The following is a 6,552-nucleotide window of genomic DNA, read 5'->3' as shown; positions in this document are numbered from 1 at the left end:
AACACAAATGAACAAGAACCCGATAACTCCAAAAGTTAAACAAACGTCTAAACAATTATTTAATGCTACGGAGTATCTAAAATGTATAAACCATACATCAAACGATCTTTCTTTATATTATCATCGATCACATAACCTAATTAAACGGGTAACGATTAACAAGACTAAAACATGCTATATATTATTTATTAAAATATCTATACCTATGTTTAAACATATATAAAAGCCAACACCTATATATATTGGTGTGATCTGATCTTTTAAATTTTATAAAAATAAATAAAATCTCCCAAAGATCTCAAATCCTTTTTACCCAATCTCTTTCCCTCTTCCCCTGCGTATTTTGTTTCCATTCTGACTCCTATCAAAACAGCTAGCCAATGCCACCAATAACCATCCATCTCCAATCATAAATCATGCAATATCTTCATTAAACCCTCCATAAAACTGGATTCTTACTCCATCTTCAAACTTTCACAAAACTGATTTCTTTGCTTTTGCCCTGGAGGATATCAGGCCAGCCAACAATCACAAGAAACTGGGTAATCAATTGTTCTATACTCGTTCTGTTCTTTCCTAAGCCTACGTCCCCAATAGTTTCTAATGTTCTGATAACAAATAGCAGCCCTAATTTCTGCTAGTCTGTCTCACGGATTTCTCCTGAACCCGAGGAACCAAAACAAGTGGAACTTGTCCAGTTGCTCGAGGTAATCACGAGTACTGGTTTATCATTCCTGTTGTTTAATGCTAAGTGTTACTAAAATCCCTGTGTGGCCCTGTGGATGATCAGCTCTGTACATGATGAACCAAAATCATGTACAGGTCATTCACTAGCTACAAATTAATTTTTACAATCATAAAAACCTAAACGAGAAATTCAGTTTTTAAAACCAAACAAACGGGATGCAAAGCTGAACCATTTTAACCTTATAAGCTTATAGAAATATAGAATCTGCCCCGTTTATAAAACGCAGACCCGACCAGAACCGGTGGTAACTATAACTAGCCTGGAACCACCATAACCACCACTTTCACATGCAAAACTGATAGACCTTGAAGTATGTCAGGTACCCGATTTCAGGTAGATCTTACACAAATCAAGTCATAACTCACACAAATAAATGTGTTGACAAGAGAGTTAATGATGGTGAAAGATAACCGTTTGTTAAAGGCGGAATCAATAATAAACAGAGTAGTTGCTAGACAATAAATCAAAGGTAACTAACACACAAAAGATTCACTCAAAAGATTTCCATTCATATAATATTCATCATACAAACGATAATCGATTTTAGGGTTTCTTGAGAGGAAAGTTATTTCCGTACGATTCCTAGGACGCTTTCACACTCAGAAATATTCTTTCTTATCTAAAAGTGTAAACGCCTGAATCCGTCCTTAGGAGGCGTGCCCTAAATTATTCCTTTTATAGGCCTGACACCTCCTTTGCAGCTGTCATTCTTTTAGAAACCATAAATGATAAAACATATTCAAATTACATATTCAAAACTATTCTAAGTGTAAAACAAGTCTTCCGTGTAGGCTTTGTAGCAGTATGACTTTCCGAGTAGACTGTGTGCTCTGCCTTCCTTCAATACTTGGTAACATAGATGTGTGCCCGTATCAGTTTCCGGGTAGACTTTACTTAAAGAGTATTTTATTAAGTAAAATACTCATCGGGTAGACTTCAATCTTCTTGACTTTATCAGACTTTGCCCGACAAACTCTTACGAGCAACCTTGTTCTTCAATGGTCCCTTCAACTCTTTACTATAAAATAGCTTATTAGCAAAGTGTGCCCGACACCACTATTCCTTGCTTGAGTTGAGCCCTGCCCGATGTTACTTAGAGATATTCCATTTAACATCAAGCCTACTTGGACCAATGTAATATTAAAGAATACCTTACCCGGTCTTCCAATCAATTGGCTTCATGAGCTTGGTTAGCTAAGAGCTTACTCGGGAGTAAACCTTACTTGGCTATGAAGAACAGACTTGCTTGATAAAGTGATCCTTGCCCGGGTATGTACATACTAGTGAACCTTGCCCGGTAATACACTAATTTGTGAACCCTGCCCGGATATCCACTAAAGAAGAATTCTAGAAGATAACCTTGCCCGATAGACAAAACATCATGCCCGGCTAAGTAAAACCTTGCTCGGAAGTATAATGTGTGCCGGATCCATACTTAGCGAATTCTGAGGAGGTTGAGAAGATTCCAATCTTCCATATATCTATTTTAGGTCAAATCTTTGACTCAACAATCTCCCCTAGATTGGAATACCTCATCTGACCCAAAACATCTCTATGGTTACATACACTTAGTCAAAATACATAATCAAATCAAAGTCAAAATACACATTCATAACAAAATCAAATAATTACATAATCAAAAGCTGTCCGTAGACATTACAAAACAAAGCCTATACTAAAGATCACTTTCTTCTTGCATTGTAGTAGGCTTGTCTTCTATTCACCATGACTGTTGTTGCTCTTTGTTTGAAAATATCAAGGATTTGGTAATGAGTGTTCATAGTGCAAGTAAGTCAAGTCTTCATCTCTTCTGATTATTCTTAAAATTATTCCATCAGAGTTTCTAAGAACATAATGGCTTGTGTTTTCCTTGTATTCAATTTCTGCAATCACGCCATTCTTCTGCACAGTATGATTTGGTCTTGTCATTCTTATTTCAAGTCTTATGCAGGTATTCATGTTTGACATAGGATTCTTCTCTTTAACATTCATCTGATAGTACAGTTCAGCTTGGGCTATCTTTTTCAACTTATCAGCCCGCCTTGATTTAATCCTCTTTGTCACGTTCTAGCTTTTCTTCTCCTTTAAAAATGTAAAACCCTTGTCGGCCTCATCTTTCAAGAACTTGGAGAGTTCATTTTGTTTTCTTCCTGCCATTTTGCTTGTGTCATGATAGTCATAAAGGTCAAGCTTGGCCATTTTCTCCAACTGTTCTTGTGTGAAATTAGCAAAGTCATCTTTCAGAATTATGTCTCTTAGTTGTTTACTTTCCATCATTACTTTCAGAGACTGGGAGACTGAATCATAGTAGAGTCTTCTTGGTAGATCCATATTTGATTGTGGTCTTGTTGTTCTTTGCAGTTCAGCTCCACTTGATTCACCTCTGTGAGTTGTTGGTTGTTGTCTTGATGTAGATGGCCCTGTTTGTGTGGACATTATGGGTTGACTAGGCCCCTCTACTTCAAATCTTTTCTTGTACCAACTCATAACCATTTCAGCAGGAAGATTGACTAATTCTACCAAATTTTTCACCCCCTTCATTAAACAATCTTGCAATCATTTCTTCAATTGCATCATCACGCAGTAAACCAGCAGGTACAAATTTTCCTCCAATAAAACTTCTTGGATTTGCACCTGCAGCAATACCTTCTCCCACTCAGCCCTTTGCATGTAAAACAGTTCTTTCAGTTAATCTTTGTTCACCTGCATTAAAGGAATCTACATCCATTCCCTTCTGTGTATTCATTACTGTGACACTCGTCAATTTCAGTTAACTCCGTTAATCCGAACTCCGTTAATTCAAACTTAAGATCACACGAACCATAACGCATATCTCATTACATTTAAACTAGGGTTTAGATGACGCATGACAATCACTACACAAGTAGTCTTTCGGAATTTCACCGAAACACACACGAGTCGACTCAAACCATTGGTGAACAAACGATGAATATTATAAACAAGTACTTGATATAATTATGTGTTACGTTTATATGTATAAATGTGTACTTGTATGCATGTCATTATATTATGGAGGTGATTTATGTTTTATGCTAGAATTATACAAAATAGAAGTTGAGGGTGCTAGTTGTAACTTGTCATTTATTTAATTAATAAATAAACAAACTTAACCATAAACCCTAACCCTCTTCTCCCTCTCCCTCTACCACCTGCGACGGCAGCCCCCCTCCCCCTTGGATCGACCGATTACCACACACACACATACACATACAAGTTGTTTACAAGGTTGTTGAAGGATCCAAGGTGATAACTAGGTAAATAAGCTTCATATCTAATTTATTCTATCATTTAATTGGTATGATTAAACCTGTAAACATAAACTCTAAGTGTTAAATATGTTGTTTGTTGATGATTTAGGGTTACATGCATGATTGTTAGTTCATAGGTTAATTGTTTATTGAGTTTTGATGAAAACTGATGCTGGACAGATTATGAATTCGTGTTTGAACCGACTGTAACTCGATGTTAATATTATGTTTTGATGCTATTGTTGATTCTATTATATAATAGGTCGAGTCTAGTTTCTGAAAGTCCGAGTTTGTAATTTTTGGACGTATAAAAGTTTGTTTTTATTATTTTACAAAACTGTTGTGCAAGGCTGATTTGGGAGACCTGCTGTTAGGCTGTTTTGAGACTAAAATATTCATAAACTACAAGACCAAATGGGTTGGTTCCACTTCTGGAAGAAAATAAGTTGAGTTAGGAAGCTAACCCAATTGGTCTTGCATTAATTGGATTTTTCATTTAACGGGAATAACAAATAACATTCTGTTGCGCATGATTCTGACTGCTGTGAGTTTACTCTAATGTTTTGACCATTGTGAGAAATCTATGTCGGAATAAAAATACAATAAAAATATTTCTGGAAACCTAACTCATGTGTGCTTTAGTGACGATTTTTGGTGAATTAATTGATATGTTATGATCTGTTGAATAGAATAATCTTTCAAGTAGAAATCTGTCCTGATAGAACTAGCTGCTGAACTATATGAAAATATATGAAACGTGCTTGTTGCTAGATAATTGCCATGTTTTTGACTAAATTGCCCTTGTGGGGAATGATTGCTAGTAATGTACAATATTAATACTTGACACGTAATTAGTTGTTCACACATGTAACGTATCACCAATGTGTTTGTTGAGTCACACACAATTCACAAACGAAACACGAAACGTATCTTATGCATAGGTATTATGTGCCGAGTCTAGAGACTCAATAATAGTTCCAACACTTAGAAAATCTCATTCTTGTTTTAGAACGCTAGTGAGGATTTTCTGTGACGCGCATCTCTTGGTTGACTTGTTTTTGAATTCTTCGCAAACAGTGAGTTTCACGTTCCCCTTTTACTCTTTTAAACGCTTTTTACTTGGGGGAGATAACATACTCCAAAACGCTTTAGATTTTGTTATTTCAGTTATATATCACTTGTGAAGGCTAAGTGGCAAACGAAACAATAAAAGTCCTTCATAACATCGAACCGTTTAGTATTGGATAATAGCGAGTCACTGTTGAGTAGTACTACTGGGTTTGACAAACCCCACCCAACGCTAAAGTCGACTGGAGGTCGAGCGGGTGTAATCTTGGCTAACACATTTTTCATGATCTGGATAGACATGGTGGCAAGGTAATTGATAAACAGTTAGCTTCGGTGTCGAACACTTAGTAATACTTGTTGTATAGGCTAGCTACCTATCGATATATAATTGACTTAACATTATCTGGTAACGCAAACGCAAACGCAAACGCAAAACGCAAACGCAAACGCAAACGCAAACGCAAAACGTAAAACGCAAACGCAAACGCAAAACGCAAACGCAAACGCAAAACGCAAAATGTAAACGCAAACGCAAAACGTAAACGCAAACACAAACGCTTTATTTATATAAACTTGTGAACTCACCAACCCCGTGTTGACACTTTTAGTATGTTATCTCAGGTAGACGAGGCGGGCGCGCGGTATATGATCATGCATTACTTGAACTCTATCGTTTTTGCAAACTTGTTTTTAAACTGTTATCAATTGGGTTTTAAGTCGTCCTGCGTGACGCAACACTTGGTTTATGATTTTACGCTTCCGCACTTATTTACACTTAAATGTTTCGTGGTTTGAAAACTTTACTTATGATGTTTGATTATAACTAATGATTCCGATCCTGTTAGTTCACACCCTCTGACGGTAAAACTCCGTTAGTGGATTTTGAGGGTGTGACAATTTACCCTCTCAAGATGTCAGTCATTTCATCATTTTCCCAAGGAACAATGGGTTCATCAACCGGTTCAGGCTTTACTTCCTCTGGGATTGGGGTTTCATGGGTTTCAGCTCTGTCAGCCTCTTGCTTCTTCCTCAAGGTCATCAATTTTCTTTTCTTTTTGGGAGGTTCAGACTGTTCTTCTTTTTCTCTCTTCTCAAGTTCCTTTTTCAAATGCATAAACTCTTCTTCAACCATTTCTTTTGACATTGACTCCACATCATTGAGTGTTCTCCCATGTTCAATCAGCAATTTACACTTACCCCCATATTTGCTATAGATCTTTTCAAGTCTTTCTTTTTCATCATCATCTTTCTTTTTTATTCTCTCAATTTCTTTCTCTTTTTCTTCATCTCTGTCTTTGTGGTAGAGATCACTGAGTTGCTTAAAATTTCGGTTATTCAAATCAGCTTCAGAGTAGTTGTGCAATCTCAGATATCTTTTGAATCTTTTACTTTCCAATTCTTGCTTTGAAAGCTTTTGATTCAGCATTGGATGTTTCAGTTTGTAACAACTCCTTCATTTCTTCTTTT

The sequence above is a fragment of the Bidens hawaiensis genome, unplaced genomic scaffold (assembly GCF_021521415.1).
Source record: "Bidens hawaiensis isolate Kalapana, Puna unplaced genomic scaffold, B.hawaiensis_p1.1 tig00047518_1, whole genome shotgun sequence".
Lineage (NCBI taxonomy): Eukaryota > Viridiplantae > Streptophyta > Magnoliopsida > Asterales > Asteraceae > Bidens > Bidens hawaiensis.
This window is presented reverse-complemented; position numbering follows the sequence as displayed.